We start from the raw sequence: 27,293 nt of genomic DNA, 5'->3' as shown, positions 1-27,293 counted from the left end.
GGGGCATAGGGATGAGGTGACCATTATGGGATAGAGAAGATAAATTTGTGTGTTGATGCATATGGTAGATGGTTTTGTTCCTAGTTTTTAGTGTGTTAGAAATTTTACACAATAAATACTTTTCCTCCAAAAAAAAAAAAAAAGAGTTGAAGAACTGCTAGTGTCGAATAGGATGGATCTTGTCAACATAGCAGGAATATGGAAGCAGACAGCTCTGGTGGTTCTTGCAGGTGGGATAGAACTTGCCAGGCTTCCAGCCAGGAACAGTTTCATCTGCTGTTCATGATGTGTCAGCCATCCATCTTGCCATTCCAGCTATTTATATTTTTCTAGCCTTTAAAACGCCACTTTCAACAAGAACTATTGATATAAGATTTTTAAAAATGAAGAGGGATAATTCTAAGGTTATAGAGAAAAACCAACCCACCATTTCTAACGTCAGCATTAGTTTTCAATTTGTCTTCCAGGTTTCTTTTTGTATTGGCTTCCTGAATTCAGGTAAAGGAAGGGAAATTTCTCCAAATTAATCCTAACATTTTTATTGATGCCATTTTAGGCAAACGGAGCCATTTTATGCCAGGAGGCACTAGATGGTGCTATTGAGATTTTTTTATATAGCTTTTCCCCTTTTAGTTTTATTCACAACATTTTAGAAATCAATGTAGCATGCTTTTAAATATGTTTTTATAATATGATATACAGCAGATCTTATATTGTTGCCATGAAATAATTACTAATGACTTTATGAATGATGATTTGATATCTGTATATACTGTGAACTGACTTCCACTAGAAAGTAGGTTAACAGCTCTGTCTCAAGCCCACCTTGGTGGTACATTTCTGTAATCTCCACACTGGGAAAGCTGAGGCAGGAAGATGATGTATTTAGAATCAGCCTGGGCCACATAGGGAGACCTTGGCTCAAAAGCAGGAAACAGATCAAATCAAAAATACATCTACCATCTCATGTCCTTTCTATTTCATTGTTCAGATTGAATTGCACCTTCTTAACTATGCCTTCTTTCATTGTCCTTCCAAAGAAAGTTCTATCCTTGTAGAACTCCTGGAGTTCTACATCAGTGGTGTGCTTTCTTCTCTTCTGGACTCTGGTTGATAAATAAGGCAGCGCTTTATACAGGATCAGTTACTCATCTTCTTTGTCCATAAATATTCAATGTTAATTGGAATGATAGAAACCTTACCATTTGAAAGCATAATTATTTGTTTGAAACCACTTAGAATGATCTTTCTTGGCACTATAATTTAAAGTCTTTTCAACTTTGGAGACTAAAGATGCTGATGTAAACAAACTGCTTCCTAAAGTACTAAGCAACTAAATTATAAAGCTTAATTTTAAGGGTTAAAAATACCCATACTGTTGACATACAAATATTTCTTCATTCATTGCACATTACAAATAAATTTGAAGTTCTCTGCTGCTTGAACGAAAGATGCCAAATAGAGCTAATAAATAACAATGAAAAAGAACACAAAGACACGTGCTGCTGGCTTTGGGGGGGCCTGGGCGGTTTGGATGCTCAACTCACTAAACTTGGATGGAGGTGGGCGGTCCTTGGACTTCCCACAGGTCAGGGAACCCTGATGGCTCTTCAAGCTGATGAGGGAGAGGGACTTAATCAGGGGAGGGGGAGGGAAATGGGAGGTGGTGGCAGGGAGGAGGCAGAAATCCTCAATAAATAAATAAATAAATAAATAAATAAATAAATTAAAAAACAAACAAACAAAAAAAAGAACACAAAGACATGAATGCTATCTAATTCCGTTAACAGCCAGCAGAGCTCTTTGAAACAAAATGGACTTCCTTATAAATTTCAGTATTCGGGTTTGAATCTTTATTTACACAGAAACCAATTATTTATATTAAGCCATGAAAAGAAAATTATAGAATTTTCAAACAAGGACTAAATTTTAAAGGGGTAGAAATCACTTAGTGTAAAGTAGCCATTTGAAATATAATGACATAAAATGTCTGTGCAACACTTAATTAGGTTTTGCATAATTTACTGTGATTTTCCTAATGATGTGACCCCTAGGAGATGGACACTGAGAGTTCCTTTGGAAGCCTGTCCTGCCTTCAAACAGCTCACAGTTGGGAAAGGAAGTGGGTGCTGAGGAGTAATAACTCAGTTGTTTGGAGAGGTTGTAGTAAGTCTAGTAAAAGTCACTTTAGCACAAAGCAAATGAATCACGGATTGATTAATGAAAGGAAGCAGTAAGCACAAATGGTGCCGACTTTATTTCAGTACAGATGATGAGAAACACAACTTCCTTAAGAAAATTGCACAGTGGAAAAACCGAGTTCATTCTGAAACCGGAGCCATACCTCTTTCTGGCACCGTAGTACCTCCACAAAGTTTCCTTCTTATTGTAGCCCCTGTTCTTACGTTGTAACGTCAGAGTACGCTCAAGCTGAAATCATAAATTACAGAAAAGAGTTAGTGACCTCAGGAGCAGCCCGCAAGGGTCATGGGAACGTAGCAGCCTTAAGTGCAGGTCCAGAGTGTGATGGCACATCAAAGCTTTACTGACAGATTTAGGGCTGCCCATTGGCTTCCATGCCTCCTTGCTTTCCCTTCATCTTTTTACATTCTCAAGGGGAGGGAGACTTGGAATAGGGACCATGAGTGGTCACAGATGTTTGCATTCAAAGATGAACATAACATTTTAAAATATTTTTTTCTATACATATTTAATTATAAAGCTTAAATAGGAAATAATTTGGAAAATCTCATCCAAGGACTTAGTTTTCTAGGAATAGGAATTAGAATATTAAACAAGATTTTCTTAATTTGCTTGGAGCACAATTTTGTTTAAAAGAAGAATGGATAATGGGGCTTGAACTAGATCCCCAGACTCAAAAGACTCAAAATAGTACTTGGCTTTGGTCACTAATTTCACATATTTACTTCTGGAGAGCAATAGTTTTAGAAGTTTGGATACTTAAACTTTAAGGTGTGTGTGTCCTTTCAAAAAATTACTGTTATGAATCAAACAGAAACAATACATATGTCAGAAATGAATACAGAAAGGCTTTCCTGAGGCAGTAGCAACCTGACACTTCTCAATTTTTGTTGTGTTATGGTGACCCTCATTCTTGTGTGCCAGAAAGATTCCCCAGAGACTGCCACTTTTTCTTTATGTGTGGTCCCAGTGTTAATAAAATAAACACCTTCTTCCAGTTTATTTTTGTAAAGTAGATGCAGGCTGGAACTTTCCAAAGGAAATCTTCTGACAAAGAAATGGAAATAAAAAGAGAAAATAAAGGAAATTCAAAGATATAAAATGTGTTCACCCTGTACTTCGGGCAACAATTTCTTTTGGGGTATTTCTAATATCTTCTCCTTTTTCCATTGTCCTTCTTTCTCCAGGTAAGGAGTCAACCTTCGGAATCTGCTATAGTCTGGTCAAGTGTCTGTTGCTGATTGAGAATTACTCAAGTTGGCTCTTAAATTTTGTTAATCAGGCAGTAACTGTTTTTTTTTATTTGCTTCACCCATGTCTTAACACACTGATAAAGACTTACTAAATGAATCTTAAATGTATAAAATATTTCTGATTATGAAGTTATGCGATTCTGCTAATCTAACCTAGAAAGAAAATTTCAGCACTGTCATAAATTTTTGTTTAAAAAAACAGAGTTTCTCCTTAGACTGCAACAAAAAGAAAGCTTATGAATTCATAAAATGCATATGTGAGAAGTGTAATCTTTTAAATTTAGCATACTAAGCAGTTATTCGTCTTTGTGGTGGTTGTGCAATTATAATCTATATGCACAAATGAGTAAGTGTCATATTGTCTAGGACATAGTGTCTTTTTTTCCTTCAAGTTCACAATTGTGAGGCAATCCCATTTCCTTTTGAATTCTTTGCTTTGCATATAGCAGGCATTCAGTACTCAGTGATCAAACATCTTGCCCCTCTTTCCCTTTTAATTTACTTGCAGACTCTTGTTTCTGATAGCAACTTCTGCCAGCATCAGGGATTGCCATTTTTAAGCACATGCAGGGGAGGTGTTGAAGTAAAAGAATAATTATGCAATTTTTGTGTGTATGTGTGTGCGCTGGGTATAAACTTCAGGCCCTTACCAATGCATGTGTTCTGTCAGCAACCTCATAAAAAAATCTCTCTCTCTCTCTCTCTCTCTCTCTCTCTCTCTCTCTCTCTCTCTCTCTCTCTCTCTCTCTCTCTCTCTCTGTGTGTGTGTGTGGTATATACATATGCCATGTGTGGTATACACATAGGAGTCAGAGGAAGATATTAGGTGTCTTCTATCACTCTCTGCTTTTGCTTTTATTCCCTTAAGGCAGGGTCTCTGACTGAACCTGGGGATGTGGCTTATTGACTGAGCTGACTCAGCAAGCTCAAGAAATCCTCCTGTCTTTATCTATCTACCCCCAGTCCTGGGTTATAGGTGTGTGTGACTATGCCTGGGTTTTTACATGGGTACAAGGGATTTGAACTCAGGTACTGACAGTTGTTTGTATAAGTGCACCCACTGAACAATACTTGCCAGCTTGGATATATGATTCCGATTCAAATCATTCAATTCTTTTACTTGACTCATGTTCAGTCAGTAAAGTTTATAGGGCCCTTATTCTTACAAAGGAAAGGGTATTTTCCTTTAAGGAAGTATTTGCTTGCTAGACTTTGAATACATTAAAACGTTAAGAGAATAAATTAAGAAAGTAAATAAGAGAACTCAGAAATATTATAACAACACAAAGACCCAACTTACTTGCTTACAGGTTTTTAGATGTGACACAAATCTGTAGACATATGTATATATAAATCAATTATATATTATTTTAACCTACATAGTCTCCAGGCTGCTATCTTCCATTAAATAGCACTGGTGCCTTTTCTATTTTTAGTAAAAGAAAATGTTGTTCTTGACCATCGTAACCCAATTTAATATTTTCTCCCCTGATATGGATGTGATATGACATATTGTTTTTACGTTTATAATAATTGTACATTTATGATGACTTTTATTTATTACTTTTTCATAGTCATCTGTGGTCACTTAATATAATGCTCCTCATTACTTTTTCTTGAGTTCCACTATCAAAAACAGCAGTAAGCACATTTTATTAGTTTTATATTTCCTCCTGGGCCTGGTATATAGTGCATTTTAAATATTGGTAGACTTGAGTTAATCCATTTGCTGTATCATTTTATTATGTGTATTCAAAATGAGAGAGAATTGTAGTATGGAGAAAAACCATGATTGGAAATTTGAAGGACTAGGTGCCTACAGACCTGAACCATACCTCAGTTTGTGGTGGGTGATTAATTAAGTGAACTTTGAAAAAAACACTTCCTCTCTGTCAAACCATTACTTATTTGCAATACAATAGGGTTAGATTTTATGACCTCTAAAGTCCCTTCTAATTTATCATTCAATAAATCTGTAAAGATCAGGACTATTTTTTTTCGAGAGCATGTAATATGTGATTTATAGCTGCAGTAAAGAACAGGGACATAAATTGTTTGCAACTTTAGCTGTGTTTAGAATGTATGGCTTGCTCAGGCTTTCTAAAGACAGCACGATAGTTCTAGATATGATGCTATTTTCTAAACTGGGTGATAATTATGATTAAAAGTTGCTCTGCTTGCCCGGGCTCACCGATCCTCCTCTCTGTGCTTACCCCTTTTAAAGTTACCCCTTCTGGTTTTGATAGTATGAAAATAGCTTTGATAACACATGCTTGTATACAGGTAGTGTTATCTCTATAAACCGAACTTTCTAAAATATGCTACACAATTATATACATTCACTTTTTAAACTTGAAGATAATTCTGTAAAGTACATGCCATTGTTAGCCCAGTTTTACATTTGAGAATGCCGAGACAAGGAGAAACAATTAGCTTTGAAGTTCATTAAGCTCTGAAGTTATTTTGTTTGTTCCTTTTTATCATCCCCTGTATCAGGTGCCCATCTTGCTTGATCACATGGCTCTAGGGTTCCATGACTCATTATTTATCCATTCATATAGATCTTAGCAGTTGCTTGGGTTGCTGGGAAAGTATGACTTTTCCTGAATGTGGGCAATATTTGTTCTTGGGCCTTAAAAACCTAAATAAACGAATCATTTTATTCCCAAGTATAAAATGCTTTTAACTTTGTTTTATTTAAACTAAGTAGAATCAGTGATGTAAATATTCCACATTTCACTTAAGACAACTGTTATTTCCTGTGTATTTCTGGAAAATTTCTGGGATCCAAAGTGCAGAATTAGGTCATTTTTATAGGTAATTTTTGAGTTCAAATTGCTTAGAAGCAAGCAAACTTGCTCTCAGTTCACTCTGCTCAGCACAGTGGCTTCCGCCATCTCTGCAGTTACCAGTTGGATCTGACGACCTTTGAAAATGTTTCTTGTAAGAAAGCAAAGCTATTTTTTTATGAAATAAATACAATAAAAATAAATGTTTTTGTGTTCAAAAAATGACTATGTAATGTAGTCATCTTGCTTGATTGAAACAGCATGTTTGTTGACTATTAGCTTCTTGTACTCCATTCCCTGACAACTGCCTTTTGCTTTTCTATTTTGTGAATGCAACTGTTTTAGGTAATTTATGCAAGTGAAATGATGTCTTTCTGTCGTTGGCTTACTTTACTTCGCATAATGCTCTCAGTATGTAATCATGCCATATAAAGTTCCTTCTTTTCTAAGGCTGAATTTTGCTCTATTTCAAGTAGTTTCTGTCTTTTAGTTATCCTTCCTTTTGCCAATGGAGGTTTTCAGTTTTATTCTATAGTATTATTTATAATAAGTTCCTTGTTTTATGAAGGAAGACTGTTCTTTTCTATACTGACTGGGAAGAGTGGCAACACAGTCGCCCACTATCACAAATTCTGTAGTTGAGTTTCCCACATTGGGGAAATCACAAGGGTCAGCACATCGGGAGTACAATGGATGTGTCTAGCCCTAGAAAGACCACCCTCTTGATCATTATGTCCTCCTTGACTGGTAAGTATAACTACTTTTTACAGATACAACAAACCACTGTGTTTTCAAGAAAATAGAAAACAAACCTCAATTAATTTTCTAAGTACGTAAGAAAAATAGATATAGAGGTCAAATTATACTAGCCTTTGAATGAGAAAAGTTCTACATTTGGATCATAGTTGCATTTGTACTTACTGTGTGATCTTCGGCAAGTTGCTTAATCTTTCCGATATTCTGTTGTCACTTATGAAAAAATAAGGTAACAAAACCAAACACAAGGATATCTTTGTCTCTGTATCTCTCTGTGTGTCTCTCTGTCTCTGTCTCTCTCTTTCTGTGTCAATGAGTATAAGCTGAGTAAAATCTAAAAGGACATCAAAAGAAGATAAAATTTGGTGATGAAGAAGAAACAGGGGGATCCACAAAATGACACAGGGGATACCAAAGAAGAAAAGTAACTTGGGGGAAGATAAAAGGAGGGGCTAGGATTAGTGAGGGGGTGGGGAGGGAGATAATGAGGAAGATAATTACTGAAACACACTCTGACAATGTGATAATGATATTTAATATTATCTTTTAAAGTAATTAAACATAAACCTTTAAAAAGATGACAAAGGAGCCTAAATGATAGAGAAACCTGAGAATATAGCTGAAAGTTTGTTCCAAGGCAGGGATTTTGCTGTGCTGAAAGAAGCTACTGAGAAAAGTAATAGATTCCACTGAAGAAGAACCCAAGAGGGAAGCACTGTTGATCTGAAGAAGCAAGCTGAACTGTATGTCCATGAGTGTGGCAAAACAAGTAATGTGTCTCTCAGGCACACTTAACCAGTTAACTGTTCTTAGTGGATAGGGTAAATTGGAAGTTAGCCCTGTGGCTATGTAAATAAATGGCACATGAAAGTTATAAATTGAATTAACATGCATTGGGCTGAATTGGCTTTGCCTATACAATTAAAAACTTATGGTCTAATCATAAACAGAATAATATGAAACACCCATTGAAGCTTATCTAAATTATTCCAAACTGATAGTTTAATTTTGCTAAATGTACTGAGATCCAGCTCAATTTTTAATGGCTAAGGTTTGATATTGACTCTCTAAATTTAGCTTTATTCTAGAACGATGTTTATACATATAGTCTCAAGGCAAGTTTATACTAAGTGCTAAAGAGTATTAATAAGAAATTAATCAGTTTTATACAGACAACCCAATTAGCTTGGTTTAAAACTAAACATAAAGCAGAGAAAAGCAGCCCACAAATCACAAACCCAGAGAACCTCGACAACAATGAGGACCCTAAAAGAGACATACATGGATCTAATCTACGTGGAAAGTAGAAAAGGACGAGATCGCCTGAGTAAATTGGGACCATGGGGACCTTGGTAGAGGGTTGAAGAGGAGGGGGAAGGCCGGGAAGGGAGCAGAGAAAAATGTAGAGCTCAATAAAAATCAATTAAAAAAACCTTCCCCTGAATAATAAAGCAATAAACACAGTATAGCTATATGGCATAGTAATGAAAACACTTTCTAAGTGCCTATGTGTCTATCTATGCATTTTGACTAGTTTAATCAAATCTATTTAGGAAATAGTATATCTTATCTATTTATGTTCATAGCAAGTAAAACCCAGAGTTTAGGACACACTAACCCCTTACTAGGTGTTTCTGTTTGGCATTCAATTGTCAGTAGGAATCACTTGAGGATGACAACAAATTCTTATTGTTTAACATGAAGGGCTGTTGTAGAGATCTCTGTGATTTTCTTGGGGCTTGCTAGCTGTGGGGTACTGGGTGGGACAGAAACCCCCAATAAGCAGGCCCCTTCATGTTACAAATGGTGCCCATGTGGATAACTGCATCCACAGAAAGCCTGAGAAAGCTTTGGAAAGAAAAAAGCATTTCGGTTTTCAGCCATAGCAGGAAAAAAGGTGCGCTGTTTTAAAATGCTGGCTTTCTGGGCCATCCTGCCAGGAAAAACTATTTCAAGCAGGCAGTCCCGATGGACACACTGTTGCAGCTTGCTTCCTGACAAGGACCCTGAAACTCCATAGGAGCTTTTGAGTGTTGTTTATACTGTTGCTGCTTATTTGCCAGCAAGGACCTTGAAATGCCATAGAGTTGTGGCAAAAAACTTCTCCATATTCCTTAGCAAATTAAAGACCCATGTGGTCAGAGAAAGAGAGATATACAGTAAAGAGAGATTCAAAGAGGTAGAAAACCTCTAAATGGTTTACAGTGTGTTAAACATATATACAGGCTAAAGGTTAAAGTTCTCAAAGTAAAGAAAGAAAGAAAGAAAAAAAGAAAGAAAGAAAGAAAGAAAGAGTTGTTGGTTATGATGGCGCACGCTAATAGGATTTGCCTGGGAGGCAGAGACAGACAAATCTCTGTGAGTTCAAGGGTAGCTGGTTTACATAGGAAATTCCAGGACAAAGATACACGGAAAACCTGTCTCAAAAAGCCAAAAGTTAAAAGTAAAAATAAAAGAAATAGAGGTTAAAATAAAGCCACATAAAGACGGAAAATACACAGAGAATCTTTATACTATATGCTATTATGTTCTCTTTAAATTGTTTAAATGCCGAGGAAGGAACAACAGCTGCTAAAAGAAATTTGCTTATAAATGCTGTTGAATTAATCCAAGATAGGTATTTTAAAAATGTCTTGACTTCAAAATTGAAGTCAAAAGGTATGTTAGTTTGGAGAAGAGATTTTGCTTTTGTTTCCACAGAAAACGAGAGGCTCTGGATTTATTCAGGGTTAAGAAAAACCAGTTTTGATCCAGGAAGACCACCTGAGAAATCTCCGGCAGGAATAGATGGCCCAGATGTCTAAGTTCTTCATTCAAAACAGGTTCAAGACTGATGCCTGAGATGATCAAGCCTCACAGGATACTCCAGTTGGGATTTGATGACAATTCTAAATTTTCTTTAGGTCCCCATAAGATTATCAGTGCCTCCAACCAACTGGAAGTAGCTTGGAATACTATACCCACATTCCCAAAAAATGGACTATAGATATTTTCCTTTGTTTTTTTTTTTAAAGAGGGAGAAGTGGTGTGGGAGAATTGTCTGTATTCTGTCAATCATGTTTTAAATAAATGCTGATTGGCCAGGTGGGAAGTATAGGTGGGAAAACCAGACAGGAAGTAGAAATGATGCAATGAGAACAGGAGAATTCTGGGAAGGAGGAAGTTGATTCTTCCCACTCCTACCCAAACCACCAAAGTAGCAGGATGTGATCTGCCCCACTGAAAAAGGTACTGAGCCACATGGCTAAAATAGATGAGAATAATGGGTTAATATAAGCTACAAGAGCTAATAAGTAGTCTGACTTAATCGGCCACTAGGCTTTATAACTAATAGAGATGTTTATGTGATTTTCTTTGGGGCTAAACAGATGTGGGAAACTGGGCAGGACAAAAACCACAACAAGCCAGCCCTGTCATATACAGAAATGTTGCATCATTGGTCCAAGAATAATACAGCAACTGAGTTAACTCTAACTACCTCTGTGCTATTCATATCTTGAATAAAAGAAAAGAAAGAAAGTTATGTGGATGTTTTCAAGTAGTGGGTAGGGTTAGATTTCTGAAAAACTTAAGTGAGATAGGTGATATTCCTAAGGTTGCTAGCAAGTATATATATGCAATTTGTTAGATACCAGTCAAGAATGTGCTGATTAAAGGAAGGAGGATAGGAAGAAAAAGGAAGGACAGAGAGGAAGAAGAGAGAAGAGAACAGGAGGGGGCTACTGAGAGGGAGAGGAGAAAGAGAAGGGAAAGGAGGAAGGGAAGGAGGTAGGTAGGGATAGAATGCAAACTTCAACTTGCTTAGAAATTAGAAATTCAAAGTTATTCATCATACTTTCTCCTATCTCAGAATCTCTTGATAGCCTCTAGCAAGAGTGTAAGTCTCACTCAGTGATAACTTTTGAAAGAACTATAAATATGTTATCATAACATCAAATTTGCTTCTCTAATGTGTATTCTACTACTATAAAATTGTACTCAAAGAGTAACCAAATAGTGTCATGCTTCAGGATGTCATGAGAATCCAAGACCAGACATGATCATAGAATGAGACATAAGGAATATAGCAATAAAATGATCCCTAATGGCATATTTCTATACCCATAGATCAAGGCATTGCTTAATCCTCAGGAGAGAAACTTATTCCAGTGAATGACAGTTAACAGTCTGGACAGTGACAGAGGGCAAGAGACTTTGGGACACTCAGCCTTAAACAGGATGTCTTTATCAAACCCCTCTTCTCAAGGTTTTAAGGATTTAGGCAGAAGAGATTATAAGACTGTAAAGAGCCAGTGGTGGTGGATGGCTCCAAGGAAATAGCTTCTTCCAGACAGAACAGGACTAATACACATAAACTCAGAGACTGGGACAACATGCACAGGACCTTCACAGGTTTAAATCAGAAAAAGGTCCTGCCCTGAGAAAGGGAGGTGAACACAAAATTCCATCCCTATCCAAGAAGCTATTTGGAATTGACACCTGGTTATAAATGAGAAAGCAGTTTTCTCTAATGGAATGCCACTGGATATAAACCATACTCCAGAACAGGCCCCATGTCTAGGAATAGTTGGACAGGACAAAACAGAGTCTTTTTAAATGAGCTTCCTGTTTTAAATTGATATTTTTTAATCTACCCTTTCCAAAGAACATGAAATTGAGTAGGAAGGATCTGGAAAGAGGTATGTGAGAAGAAAGAATATGATCTGAAAACATTGTCTGAAAATTTTTTTAAATAAGAAAGGGATGACAACTGTTTCTACATACTATAAGGTGAATGAGATCACTAAACAAGACAATGAAAATGAAACAAATATCAGGATATTAAAAGGAATCTCAGAGCTACTCAGTAAAAGGGAAGCTTCTGGAAGAGGCTGTAAAAAGGGATTCGATGTTCATGAAAGAGGAAAAAAGATTGGAGTTAGGAAGCTACAAGTGGGGATCAGATTATTAGCAGGGTGGTAGAGATGGAGGGAAAGGAGGATCACTAAATCACACTCTGTTCCAAAATGTCATAACAACATTTAAAACTTTATATAGTAATTTAAAAATTGACAATTAAAAATGTTTGGAATTATGCAGAGAGAGTCTAACTTGGAGGTTTCCATCAGGTCCCTCACCTAGCAACATGGGGCATTCTGTGAAAAATGGTAAGGAACATTGAAGGAGTCAGAGGGGATGGAGGACACCAAGAGAACATTGCCCACCCAGTCAACTAACCAAGGCACATAGGGGCTCACAGAAACTAAAGTGGCGGCACAGGGCCTGCATGGATCTGCTCAGGCCCTCTGCGTATATGTCATGGCTGTTAGCTTGGTGTATTTGTGGCACTCCTAACAGTGGGAGTGTATGTAGCTCTGATTCTTCTTGCCTGCTTTTGGGACTCTTTTCCTCCTGTTGGATTGCCTTGTCCTGTCTCAATATGAAGGCTTTCGTCATGTCTTATTGTATCTTGTTTTGTAGTGTTTGGTTGTCTCTTGGAGGCCTGCTTTTTTTTTTTTTTTTGTTTTTTCGAGACAGGGTTTCTCTTGTGGTTTTGGAGCCTGTCCTGGAACTAGCTCTTGTAGACCAGGCTGGTCTCGAACTCACAAAGATTTGCCTGCCTCTGCCTCCCGAGTGCTGGGATTAAAGGCGTGCGCCACCACCGCCCGGCTTGCTTTTTTTTTTTTGATGGGAGATAGAGGGGGTGTAGTTCTGGGGAAATGGGGAGGAGGGAGAAGATAGGAGGAGTTGAGGAAGTAGAAACTGTGGTCAGGATGTATTGTATGAGAGAAGAATCCATTTTCAATTAAAACTGTTTGGAATGATTTTTGTCTTCGTGATTAGAGATGGAAGAGCATGCAGAGAACATCTAATGGAACCCCATTTTCTTTATGACCCAGGAAGGCAAAAGCATTGCTGGAAGTAGCAGAGGAAATTAGTGGCCAAGCTTGACACTGGAATGTTCTGGTTATCCTCTACAGCAGCACACGGTGAATGCTTCCAATGCCTCAAGGTGTTTCACTAAACATTGATGCATAAGACAAAGCCAGCACTTATCCTTTCAAGGGAATCAAATGAGCTCTCAATTCAATTCAAAGAACTATTCAATAATACAAAAATATTTGATTTTAGCCTTATAGTCACTTTCCCTTTTAATTATATGGACATCTTATAAACATGGCCTTCTGACTAGCTCCATTTGTCTTTTGCTTTACTTTCCTTTGCTCAGACCACATTGCCACATGTGAAGTATTCTTTTTCCTCTTTCATATCAGATGTAATTCAAACCATCTTTAAGCCAATCTCTTACATTCTCAAAAAAATACTTCTCTATCTTTGTCGTAATATGATAGTTATATTGAAAGATACTTTATTTTAGCCATTCTGACAGGTGTAAGATGGTATCTTAAAGTTGTCTTGATTTGCATATTGGATGCTCACCTTACTAGACCTGGATGGAGGTGGGTGGTCCTTGGACTTCCCACACGTCAGGGAACCCTGATTGCTCTTCGAGCTGATGAGGGAGAGGGATTTGATCGGGGGAGGGGGAGGAAAATGGGAGGCGGTGGTGGGGAGGAGGTAGAAATCTTAAATAAATAAATTAAAAAAATAAAAATAAATGTGAGAAAGTCAAAAAAAAAAGAAAGAAAGATACTTTATTAGCCATTTAGTACATCTACGTTCTCTGTTAGGTCTTTGAAAGACAATAATACACCTTCACCATTAAGACTTTTCTACTTTCTAGAGAAAGGTACAGATGTATTATCAAGTTAATGTACAATGTCATTAAAGCTGCTGCAATGGAAATATACAGATACACAGATAAACGGAATAGAATGGTTCATAACTATAATCATAAAACTTGAAAAAGTAGGAAGATTGTGAGTTCAACTCCAGTCTAGCTATATAGTATCTTTCAGGCCAACTTGGCCTATACAGGAAGTCCCTGTCTTAGAAAACCAAATTCGAAAAATTGAAAATAAAACAAAATAAAATAATTTATGAGCAGTGACTATATTAGAAAAGTTTTTGTAAAAGTGAATTGGAAGGAAAGCAACAAAAAGAAAGAAGAATGAGTGAGGCACAGTGGTGTGACAGAGCATGTCACATTTAGTGGATATGGAAATTTGATTGAACTGAATTGTAATGGAAATATGCTGAAAAAAAATATCTGAAATTGCAGGTTATTTGTATGCATGTGCATATGTTTGGTACTGTGGGTATGCTTGAATGGAGTAAGAAAATCAAAAGTGAGAAATCAATTTGGGGAATAATACAGGAACTAGGTCACAGAAAGTTGATAAAGATCCTGAACACCATTCTAAAAGAGTTAAGTTCATCTTGTGAGTAATGAGATGCTTACAACAGGATGCACACTGAAAAAGGAATGCCGACGAAAGAAAAGGAAAATGTCTAAGTGTTGCAGCTGCATTATGGTTTACTATAGATGGAACTGAGGCAGTAGGTTCGACTGTATTGCAAGTTCCTTAGAAACAAAGGTTACATCTTTACATTTCCTCTTTCAACTACTTAATTTCTCATTTTACTTCCTCAGTTTGTCTCTTGAGTGGTGGCAGAATCTTTTGTATTTGCAACAGAAACACATGCATAACTGGTAAGATTCTATGCCATACATTTAAAAGAAACTTATGTTATTAACTCATCTACGGGCAATACACCCTTAGTTATTCCAAGAATTGTCATTAGTTTGAGTTGGAGGTATCTTTGAGATCATGTTCCAGTGAACATGTGTCAAAACTGAAGCCTGGAGTTGGTAATAGTGTGGTGATGACTTGCTCAAGAACACACAATTAGCCCAACATAGTGGCACACACCTTTCACCCCAGTACTCAGGAAGCAGAGAAAGGCTATGTAGATAGTTTCAGGCCAGCCAGGGGTGCTGAATGATACCCTGTCTCAACAATCGATCAATCAATCAATCAATCAATCAATCAATCAATCAATCAAGCAAGCAAGTGAGCAAGCAGGCAGGCAGGCAGGCAGGCAGGCAGACAGGCAGGCAAGCAACTACTGAGAAAGCCAGCATTGGAAGGTAGCCGTTTATCATACCCTGGTTTGGCATACAATGACAACCAGAGCAATTCTGCTTCCACAAGGCTGCATCCATCCTTATTTGTTGCTCTTAATCTCATCAGCAATATTTTACAGATAGCCTGTTGAGGTCATCATTGTGATCAAGACCTGCAAAATGCCAGCATTTGTTTCTGTGTTTTTTTTTTTTTGTTTTGATTTGGAGACACGGTCTCACTATGTTTTTCAGGCTGGACTTGAACTCATAATCCTGCCTTACCATACTGAGTACTGGAATTACAGGTATGCACCACTGTCCTGGCTCAGTTTTCTGTTATTTGCTTTTCTTCTGTGGTATTTATCAACTTTTATGTGGATGACAGAAATCTCTTACCAAGAATCTACTTGCTTAAACTTTACTCTCTCATTTCCTGCTTTCTATTCAACTTCTATGTATGAATCATTTGACTTTTTAAATTTTTCAACTATGTTCCCTCTCAAGTTATCTCCCCAAGAGACTTTTTGTTGTCTTTTTCTTTATTATATAAGTAGCTTTATAATTATGGGTGCATAAAATCTAGAAGTCATATTTGATGCCACCCCACCCTTATCTTTCATCAAGTTCTGTTGGGTCTGATTTTGAAATAAATCTTTGACTCTGTTTTATCACCTTAGTTCAGGATCCTTTTTTCCTCATTTGTTGTCTACTTGAAGGCACTTGAACACTATATCTTTTTAGTACGTCCCAGATGAGCCTGGGAGCATGAGACATCATTGTTTATACTTCAAGGTCCTTGAGTCCTCTGTGAATGTATCCATGTCCATGTTCTACTACTTCATCTATCATTATACAGTAATTTGTGTGTGTGTGTGTGTGTGTGTATGTGTGTGTGTGTACTCTTGTTTGCATGACTACTTAGGCAGATATGACCCCAGTAATAAGAGTGAATGTGTTTGTTAAGTTTTGCTCCTTTTTCCTAACTGGTCAATTTCAGAAAAGTAACAAAAGTTTTGAGTGCTTTTTTATTAGTGCACTTAACTTCTAAAGATGAATGTCTAGGGAGCAAAGCAAGAATCTCATTTTTGGGGGGTGGAATGTGGGTGCTGTTGTGCAGAAATATAAATAATTGTGTATAGTAGAAATGAAATTTGGATGCCTCTAAAGGGGTAGAGGCTATAAAAAATACTTGAAAAATATTTAAAAAGTGAAGAGCACTATGAGTTCAAAACTGACTAGGTCTGAAGTTGATAAGAATCTAAAGATACAATGATGTCTTTGATTATGAGCCTGGGTGAGGCTGATGATGTGTGTTTTGAAATTGAAAACAGAGAAGATCAAAAGATTAAATCAGTAGGTGGATGCAGTTTTATAATTGTTTTGGGTTCAGTGCTTCCTAAAGACTTCCCTTACCTTTCTAGTAAATGATGGTCTGTGTGTGTGCTGTTGGAGGTCTGCCAGCAGGGGTGGGGTGGCTAGGCTAGGGCCAAAATAGAAGGGGAAGTGGAGTAGGCTGAGACTTGGGGCTCAGTCTCCTCCAACAGATACTTCCTCCATTTTTGCTGGGCAGTGGCAAGATCTAGGTAATATATTTGTGAAGATGCAGCTCAGCATAGCCCCAATTTGTTGAGTAAGTCCCAAGTGCCTTCTTTTTCTCTATGTAATTTAGTACTGTGACATGAAAAGTACTGTAGTGTTGCTCATCTTGTAAGTCTGAGGTCAGACAGAATAGGAATTCTGCTGTATTAATCTTTTGATACAGCAGCCACTCACTAATATTAGATGGATATGCAAACTAATAGGAAGAGCAGCAAATATGAGTGTTTTATAAACTGAAAAAACTATAGAAATACAAAAGTCTTGTTTATTGCTACTCATACAAGAATGAATTCAGGTTTTACTTTCTGATACTGATTTTGGCTGCCTAATCCTTCACTTCTCTCATTTGGTACTTACATTATGCCTATTGTCTGTACCTATAATATAGCCATCAATATTTTAATATCATGTATTTCAACATGTAGGAATCTTGTGTTCCTAGTGAAATCCTCTTGGGCAGCAGAAAAAAAAGCCAGTTGTCTTCCTGAGCAGAATGACCTCAAGCCCCCATCCCAGTGTTTGCTTTTATAAAAGTATGGATTAAAAATGCTTCTTGAGGGGTAGGCTATTGATTGTTTGGAGCAAGGTAACCCATCTTTCATAAGGATTTATTTATATAAAGTAAGCTGTAGCTATGATTCCATGTTTTTTTTTTCCCACGGTGATAATAAAAGATCTTGGGTCAGAGAGAGAATAATGTACCTAGCCTATCATTCCAATAAGTAAGTTTTTTTCCCTCTTGGTATTTCCAAGAATATGATTAACAGCATTTCCACTGCTATCGAAAGCTCCAGGTGTGCTGAGACTGCACTGGTGACAGCTCTCAGATGTTGCTTTAACAAGAGCTTATTTTAAGACAGGCAGCTCTACTATTGGATAGTTGAAATGTAAACACAGGACATTATGAAGCTTCAAAGAACCTTAGTTGGTGGCATTCAGAGTTGAAGATACTGCACACAGTAGTCAGGTCAGTTGTAGGCAAGACCTAACCAGAAGGGAAATGCAAGGAATGGAAAGGCTACCGAGATCTTGATGAGTGCATAAATGTTGGTATGTGGTGCTGGGTATGTCTACCCCTTAATTGAATGATAGAAAGATGTTACAGAAAATCTACATCTTTTTGAACATTTTGTAAGGACAAGCTAGATGGACCAGAGTCTTCCAGACTTAAATAACTCTGCGCCAATTAACTGCAGTTTGGAATCCCTGGAAACACTGTTGCTCACAGCTAGTTCTCGGTCATGCTCTTAACCTCTTAGTATTTGGACCTCTGACTCTTGGAAGCAAACTATCTGTTATCAAGAAAATAGTTTATGTTAAATAAAACTTCAAGTTAAGATCAAGCATTAAGGTTAATCATCTTGGGATGAAAAGCAGCATGACACCCAGAGACTACCTAAGAACTTTGGAACAAGTACATAGGATATGCCAGAGCTATTTTTGCATTGTTATTGTTAGCTCAGCTTCATTTAGCCTGTTTTAGTTCATGACAGCACAAGTATAATCCTATGCAAAAGCAAAGGCTACAGATCTGACAGATGAGAATACTTATTCAATCTTGGGCTTTAAAACTGAAAATTGTGATGCCAAATTATCTTCTTCACTCATTTTTTATTGTTTTTATTGAGATATACATTTTTCTCTGCTCCCCTTCCTTCTTCACTCATGTTTATAGATATGGAATTGAAGAAAAATAAAAAAGCAAAAACCAACCAAGCAAACAAACAAAAAACTTTGAACAAACAAAAATCCCTGATTGGCTCCAAGACTCCTTAAGTCTGTATCTCAACTCTTTTTTGTTTTTTGCCAATTTGGTTAAAGTGGAACTTCAAATGTTTGGAATGTATTCATTCCACAAGCATTAGAATAAAAAATAATATTTTGTTCATCAAAAGGGAAACCAACCATGATGTAATAACACGAGGTAGAACAGCACGAATAAGCAGAGTACAAGATTAAGTTGCAGTGCAAGCTATGTTTAAACAAGAGCCCTCTACTAATCTATGAAGAATTCTGAAAAGCAGAGATAATTGTAATTTGAGGATGTTTTAGGATCACAATTGTAATATGGATTAATGTACTTATGATGTCCATATTTATCTAACTGGATTAAATGGCTTCCTCTATTGGTTTTTTTCTGGGCATGAGGATATGACACTACTTGCAATAAATCTGCCAGACTTTATAGAAGTTGTATTTCCTCAGTAAATACCAACAAATTGCCCCTCCACTTTGTGAATCAATCTCTTCAATAGAGGTGAATAGTATATTTGTTAGGTGTTTGCTCATGATAGGAAAGTTTTTCTCAGCAGTCCTTGAATCATATTATATATGTGCTCACACGGCCAAAAACCCAGATGACATTGAGTTATGGGTAAATGTAGTTGTAAGGTGTTTCTATTTTGCTATTCGATATATGATACATATTTGTGTATATTATATACATAAATATATAATGTATGTATTTATTTGTATGAAAACAGTTTGCATTATGACTATCTGCTATACAAATGGCTTTAGGACACAGTAGCGGAGTACTTGTATTACATTCTAAAATGTAATGGAAAATGTTATTTTGATACTTAGATTTTGATTTTAAGAATCAGCAGGTTTAATGAAGGTAGGCTAATAAAAAGTAGTATGATCAAGTAAATACTTCTTAAATGCTATTTTATTCTCAGAATTCATTTTAAAGCATACAGCTACTGGCATGTACTTCTAATGGCAAACCTGGGGCTAGATCATAGCAGCACGCCTTTGCCCTACAGGTGAATAGAGAGTGGGAAGCAATGAGCCCTGTGCTCTCCCATGTGCATTCGGTTGTGTGATGTGTTTCTGTTTCTGAATTGAATGCACTTTAAGCAAAACCCTTTGGATGATGACTTGAATTGTGAAGTTGCTTTCACTTATGTCATTGTAATGTATTTGGAAAAACACCCCTATGGCATTTGATATGCAAAGAAACCAAAAAATACTGATAATCGGTAACTTGTTAGAAAGAACAAAACTGGTTGAATGCCAAATCCAAAGCTAGGATGAACTCCTAGTTCTCTGGTCTAGATTTCTTCCTATTGAGATAGCCACAGGACAATTTGGTGTACCTACTGGTAGGCTACAAAAAAACTTAATGAATTCCAGCTGGAAGAGACCTTGAGGCAGACCTTTCCAGTGCTTGAGTATGTTAGAGTATTTAATGGTCATATTTGTGTTCATAATGTGTATGAGACAAACTGCTAGTTATTTCTGGTTGAGGGAGTTAAAAAATAAATAACCTACTTGAGAGAAAGATAGATAGATAGATAGATAGATAGATAGATAGATAGATAGATAGATAGATAGAGGAATGGTATATTTGAGGGTTAGAGGGAGGAAATGGAAAATGATGTAATTGTATTTTAATTTTTAAAAAACTAAATTAATAACCTGGTACCTCTGAACTTACTGGTTTAATTATCTCACATTGTTACATTCTTTATGTTTTATAGTCACAGCAGCACTGTAATTTCCCCTAAACATAGGGGCTATGTCTTACCTACTTTGGAGGTAAGACTTTGTTTGTATTGAGCTTGAACAATACTTGCTTTATTGGCTTATAGTAAATTTGTGGTAGGAAAGGAGAAATAGTAAAATAGATGAAAATAAGTAGCTCCGTGGTAGCTAAGCACACTCAGAAACCTGGGTTCAATTCCTACTGTTGCCCCCACTCAAAAGATAAAAGTTGCAGTCCACAGGGAGCTATGCTAATTGAGAATTTATTATAGTTACCATTCATGGCATCAAAGTCCCAAAGTTGTGCATGTCCCTTGAGTATCAGTGTATTCCCATTAGATTTCCTCATTATCAGTCCTTGATACCCCAAAGGAAAATTTAAGTTCATGGGCCATGGAAGAATCTTTCTTTTTTCTCAGATAAAGAGTTTGTAAGTGCATCAGTAGTTTGATTAAAGGTAGGAGAAAGCAGGTAATGGGAAGTGAAAATGGATGGCAGTAAATTAGGAAGACATTGATATGGCAGATTCAACCTTGCCCTGATCTGTGAACTTTTCTGTTTTGATTGATTGGATCATGGTCTAGATTATTTTTTGTAGGACCTGAATGGCTAGCATAATTAGGATTTGCAGAGAATGGGAAACAGCATCTTTAAAAGAGATAGATGTAAATATAGTATATTTGATTGCGCTTATTTACTATATAGGCACAGGTAGCTTTTAGTCACAATTGGCATATTAATTGTAAAATATTGACTGGAAATAGTATTTCGGTGACTTAAACTTGATGCCACAGCTATGATAAACTTACAATTGTTATGACAAACAATGTTGCTATGAACATAATTGAGCACATGTCCTTGTGGAACAATTGAGCATCCTTTGGATATCTACCCAAAAATAGTATTATTGGGTCTTGAGGACGGTTGTTTCCTAATTTTCTGAGAAATCACCACAGTGATACCCAAAGGGGTTGTACCAGATTGCACCCCCACCAGCAATGCAGAAATGTTCCTTTTACCCCACAACCTCTCCATCATAAGTTATCATCAGTATTTTTGAATTTGGCCATTCTTACAGGTGTAAGATGGAATCTCATAGCCAGATACTGGAAACAACCTAAATGCATCTCGACCAAAGAAGGGGTAAAAAAAAATGTGGTACATTTACACACTGGAGTACTACACAACAGAAAACCATAATGGCATCTTGAAATTTGCAGGCCAATGGATGGAGCTAGAAAACATCACATTGAGTAAGGTAACCCAGACCCCGAAAGATAATTATCGTATGTACTCACTCATAAGTGGTTTGTTTTTAAACATAAAGCAAAGAAATCCAGCCTACAAATCACAATGAGAACCTAAGCAACTATGAGGACCCCAAGAGACACATACATGGATCTAATCTACATGGGAAGTAGAAAAAGACAAGATCTCCTGAGTAAATTGGGAGCATGGGGATTATGGGAGAGAGTAGAAAGGGAAGGGAGAGGCAGGGAGGGGAGCAGAGAGAAATGTAGAGCTCAATAAAATCAATAAAAAAGTTACAATTGTTTAGACACAAATTTCAGCTAAAATATACTTTGGTCATGGTACTTTATAAAATATTATAAAGTGTTTTCTATCATTCTTAAAAACACTCTACAAACAAATCCAAGTTAGCTGCCCTCTAAATATACTTGGCATGGCAGCTTTGATTTCAAAACAATTGTAGAGACAAGGAATTAGATGCACTGGATTTAAAGAGGCAGTGTTTGCCAATCTATCTGGATACCATTGAAAATAGTCAGTAATTCTGACTGCTCAGAAGAAAAAAAATGCTCTTGCCCCAAGCATTTGATTAAGTCATATGGTTTCTTAGCTCTGTGTTAACCGAGTGAGTTTTATTATGTTATAAAGTAGATCATAGGTATTTTTTCTATTTATCTGCAACTGAGATGCCTTTCTTTTTATAGTCGTTAGCCAACTTGCCAATTTCTAGCAGTGAAGTGTGCATTAAGGAAATCTCTGAACTTGTTTAAGTCTCTTTTCATTTGTCAAAACAAGGAGGTTGAGGGAGGGGGAGCATGAAGACCAGAGTGAGAATGAGAGCAAGGAGGGAGAGGGAGAAACATTCCTCCTCAATTATAGGATGCTGAGACGTTTAAACGTGGAAAACTTCCTAGTGAAAATTCTGTCAGCCTTTACTGTTCGGCTTACCTGCAGCAGTCACTGTACACTCTCTTTCTACCTTAAAGGCAGTGACCACTGCCTAGAAAAGTTCCCCTGCAGCCTTACATAAGAGCTCAAAGTCTATTTTGCACTTCTGGCTAAATTGTAAAGGCGCTGGAGACATGGGGAGTGTCTCCTCGACAGTTTGCTGTACTGCGCCTGACAGATGATCAGATCTCTGGCTAAGAACCAAAGCAGAAAGAATTCAGATTATCAGTCTAATTTAAAGCAGATAAGGCAGAGCAGTTGCTCCAAACTCTGAGGTATTTGGTAAAATCTGCCATCAGCTGAACTTTACTCCATATACCCAATTTCCTTACCTGCTGATTCTAAGCGTCACAGTTTAAGGTCCTTTCAAGTTTGCTTCCTAAGATGCAAATCTTCAGAAAGCTTTACCTGTAAGTCCCCTGGAGAGCTAGCTCTGGGTAGTGAGCTGCAGAACAAATCTTGATCCTCTGGGTGGTCCAATCCATTCACAGCGTGCCTGCTCTTTAGGAAAAGCTTCTTTTCAAGAGGAGAGACGTCAGGACGTGGCACGTTTGCTAGCCAGTATATACCGATTCTTCTTCCTCTTTCTGATTAGTCCTCAAGCTGCTTAAACCACGCCAGAGTTTAACTTCCCTGGTGCAAAGTGGGGGAAGGGAAGAAACAGAGAGGGAGAAAGAATAGAAACTGGAGACTTGCAGGTTATATGCATAAATGAGTGTTTATCTCTAGCTACTGCAAAAGAATCCTCAGGAAGTCATGCAGCTGCTCTGAGGTGGGAAGGAAGGAGGAGTGTGTGCTGCTGAGCAGAGTTCTGGCTGATTTTTATGTCTGGAGGGTGGTTAGGCTATCTGTAGGCGGGGAAAGATAAGCCTAGTAGTATATGCTAATATAACTGGCATTATATGAAACTCGATCTTAAGATAAATTTCCCTTCTCTCTTTCTCTCTCACCCTTCCTCCTTCCTTCCTCCCTCCCTCCCTCTCTGTGTGTGCTTCCCTTCTTCATGACATTTGCGATTCTATAAAAAAATTTAAAAGCTCATTAATTTTTGTTGCCTTATGTCCTAGGAGAAAATGGATATGCCAATCTAGTGTGTGCTCATAAGAGCCTGAGACCAGATTTTAATATTGGAAACAAATTGATAAGACTATAAAGTAAACTGGGTAAATAAAATACATTGAATTTTCCTATGAAAATTCTGTGTTGGGATATAATATATATAAGTTATTATATATATTAAATATTATATATATTAAACATACCTTCATTATTAATAACGAGTATACATATACACTTTGTAAGCACACCCTCATTATTAATAACTAGTTTGAAGGATTTGTAAATTGTCAGATAATGGTTCAACAATGGCATTCTGGCCTTTAATGGGCCTCAAGAAAAAAAAATCACTCCAATTTTGTCTCTTTAGGTAGCAAAGTGATTTTATAGTGATTCTTATAGTATTCATAGTCTTTATAATCACTTTATCGTCACTCTTCATTCTCTTCCCTAGAATCTTTGCACGTAGTGGCAATGATGATGATTGGGAGAAAAGGTCATTCAAGTACACTTAAAAGACACGATAATATTTGGATTCAAGACCAGACTCTAATCCTATTTTGGGGAAGTTTACTAACTGGTATTTCCATTAGTACTTCTTCAGTATAGTTGGGCTCCCCAGAGATCTATAAGGAAGTTTGTAAGAGACACAAAATATGAACTTTTACTTTTCCTCTAGTGTGAGTCATTTACAGACATGTCGACTTACGGTAGAGGGGATTTATATTTACATAGTAAAGAAAAGAGCTGTAAGATAGCCCCATTGGAGGGTGCTCCCCTACTTGTTCACTTCTTTAGTTTTGTCTCTGTTTCTGAGTGATGAGAAGAACAGTGTTACATTCAGCTCCATGGGGTCTTATATAGCTGCTTGACTCCTACCATGTTCTCTATAATTGACTACATTCCACTTCTCCTTTCTTCCCCTCAAAAATCCTTCATTTTCTTCTCCATTCAATTTCATCACATCTATCTCCCCCATGCTGTCTGAAAATGGCGAATTGGGCAAATTGACCCTTCTCTGCTGTTATCTCCCTACCTTTTCTCATTTTTGTAATGGAAAATTAAAAATTCTGCAGGATCCCTGTGGCAGCAGGCAGCAGAAACGCTGCAGGTCCCCAAGCAGTGGTAGTGGGCCATGTGGCGGCAGGCAGCAGGCCCTGAGAGCAGTCAGTCCCAGGCAGAGTCAGCTGCAGATCCCGAGTGTAGCCACGCCTTCTCCCTCCCCCATTGGCTGAGGCAGGCAGATCTTCCTTCCTGCTTGCAGCCTTAGTCTCTCTCTCTTTTCTCTTTCCCTCTTGGAGAGGCAGCTTCTGTGTCTCCTCTCTCTCTCTCTCTCTCTCTCTCTCTCTCTCTCTCTCTCTGCTCTTCTCCCCTCCCTTCTGTAACGACTAAATAAGTACTCAACCTCACTCTGCATGGCATGCCTATCCATTTCTCTGTCTCTCGCCCACCACCGCTGCCATGTGTCTCCCTGTCCTGGACCAGCCACTGCTCCAGAACCCGCAGCTGTCTTTGCCTGGGACTGGCTGCTCTCAGGGTCCGCTGCCTGCTGCCACATAACCCGCTACTACCGCTTGGGGACCTGCAGCGTTTCTGCTACGTGCTGCCACCAGGGATCCTGAAGCATTTTTAACTTTTCCATTACAATTTTCCTAGATCTTTTTAGTTTTGACTTTAAAAAATGGTAGAGAAGACCAAGTAGGAAGTGCCGAAGAAAATGGGGACTTGCATATGTGTTTATGAGGAAATCTGTGTTAGTAAAGCACTACTTGGGAAGAAGGTTAAAGGGTTTTCAGTATGTGGTATTCACATAATAACTGTAAGCCACCAGATCTTCTACGGAGATTACACAAACACAGAGCTAAAAGCGGTCTTAAAATGAAAGGGACCTGAGATTTCATATTAATTTTAATTCAAACAGACATGACACACCTGTTTTATTATTGATTTCTCCAGGTGTGAGCTCATTGCTTTGGTTAGTTTGTTTCATAAATAATGCAATTCAGCTTTCTCATATTGCAGAGAAGAGACTAGGCCAAAGGAAAAGAGGCTCTCACAGGATGTCCCCTATGGGCTCACTTTTAAAAACTTTATTTTTATCATAAAGTTATTTTTATGCAATATATTGTGATGACAGTTTCTGCTCCCCCATCTCCTCCCAGATCTTCCATAATCCCCTGTGCTTCCATCTCCATTTCTTCCTTCTCCCTCTCTTAAGAAAACAGAGGCAAATAAAAAGACAAACAAGGATAAAAAAGAGAACCAAATAAACTAATGATAATTAAAGGGACAGAAAGAATCTGAGAAATTCATATACACTCATACTATGAAGAATATAAAAGATGTCTGTACACACTTCTCTCCAGCCCCTTACAATTTAGTTAGCTGTCCTGGTTGCTTGTCCTGTAAGTTTACCAACAGATTTCCTAACACACACACACACACACACACACACACACACACACACACACACACATTGGAAAGGCATAATGCATTTATGTTTTGTTTACAGAAAATGGAGAACAAGTTAGTCTGGCTTTTGAAACATGGTCTCCTGCAATTAATTTATTCTTTCACCTACAGGAACTAACCTATAAGTACAAAGCATTGTTGAGCTGTTATTTCTATGAGTTAAGGGCAGTGTGACTGCATTAGAGTGAAACTGAAAATCTTGAAGAACAGAATAGCATAAACAACTTTGGACAGATGATGCTCATCATCTAAGCTAATTCTCCATACATTTTTCTATTCTAGTCACATGTAGATATATAAACTTGAATTTAAGTTAATAAAACACAAAAACCCATTCTTCATGCCCCTAGCTACACTTCAGGTGATCAGTAGCATAGCTACATGTGGATGTGACTACTGTATTTTAAAATGATGATTTTGAACAAGTATTATAACTAATACCTGGTTTGTGGTAGAAGACATCACTAGTATAAGGTTATATATAAGTAATTGACAAATTTCCCCAAACAATCCAGATCAAGAGTAAACAATTTTATTTCAGCCCACTATGTATTTATTTCTTAGTGCATATCTGTGAACACTACTCAAAGTGGAGTTTGCATGGACTTTGAAGATTTTGATGGAGGAAGGTATTTGATTAGCATGAGGGAGGTCCTTTGTATAGTTCTTTTATCTCTTCCCTGATAGACCCAAAGGAATAAATATACATTGTAATACAAAGAACAAGTTATGCAAAATAGAAGCCGCTTACTGGCTTGCTCCCCATGTCTCTCTCAGTCTGTTGTCTTATAGACCCAGGAGCACTAGCCCGGGGATGGCACGACCCACAATGGGCTGGTCCATCCCACATCAACCACTAATTAAAAAAAAAAATCCTACGAGCTTGCATATACCCCAGTGTTATGGAAGCACTTTCTTAATTGAGGTTCCTTCATCTCAGATTACTCTAGTTTTGTGTCAAGTTGACATAAAACTAGCCAGCACAGGGCCAGCTGGACTTGCTTTCATCTTAGCCTTTGCTCCAAACTGGTGATTGTAGGAATGGGATTAGCCAAAGACCACCTAATGACTAGGGGCTTTTCATTAGCTAGAGGGATTATCTGCCTGACAACCACTTAAATTCCTGGTAATTTGCTATCAATTCCCAGTAAACGTGATGCTATAACGGAAGTCTGCTAGAGTTATTTTAGGAGAGTTTAAGTCTGGAGCTCTTCAAATCTCTTGACATTTAAAGTGACTTGGCATTACTTACTTATTCTTTTTTTATGTGATTCATGGCAAAGGTCCTCTCAGATGACTTTAACTCAGACTTCTCTGAAGAGAAGAAGCAGTACTAACTTTCACAGGGAATGTCACCCACTCTAAGTGGGGGGAATTGTATGTAAAAATCAGGCTCTGGATTATTCAAGGATGGGCTAGAGGAACTGGGAAGCTTATTCTCCTGGAAAAATGGCTCATTAAGGGGATATA

General features: G+C 37.5%; 1 protein-coding gene and 1 non-coding gene across 4 annotated transcripts in view; both read right to left on the bottom strand.

Annotated features, from left to right (window-relative positions):
• Nucleotides 1-22,885, bottom strand: part of Cysltr1 (cysteinyl leukotriene receptor 1) — a 26,582-nt gene extending 3,697 nt beyond the window's left edge. Inside the window, exons 1-2 of one of the 3 annotated variants that reach the window (XM_005369871.3) lie at nt 22,628-22,885; nt 2,345-2,430 (exon numbers count right to left, since the gene is read on the bottom strand). The gene's annotated coding sequence lies outside the window, so the exon portion shown is untranslated. Of the gene's footprint in view, nt 1-2,344; nt 2,431-7,165; nt 7,219-22,627 lie in introns of those variants that run through there. The other 2 variants (XM_005369872.3, XM_005369873.3) reach the window with 2 other exon arrangements.
• On the bottom strand, nt 6,837-6,999 carry LOC113455554. Its single transcript, XR_003376621.1, has one exon. It is a non-coding gene; the product is annotated as a U1 spliceosomal RNA (small nuclear RNA).
• Nucleotides 22,886-27,293: the final 4,408 nt, after the last annotated feature.

The sequence above is a fragment of the Microtus ochrogaster genome, unplaced genomic scaffold, assembly GCF_000317375.1.
Source record: "Microtus ochrogaster isolate Prairie Vole_2 unplaced genomic scaffold, MicOch1.0 UNK65, whole genome shotgun sequence".
NCBI lineage: Eukaryota > Metazoa > Chordata > Mammalia > Rodentia > Cricetidae > Microtus > Microtus ochrogaster.
The sequence above is the reverse complement of the archived record's forward strand: the minus strand, read 5'-3'. Positions and strand labels throughout refer to the sequence as shown.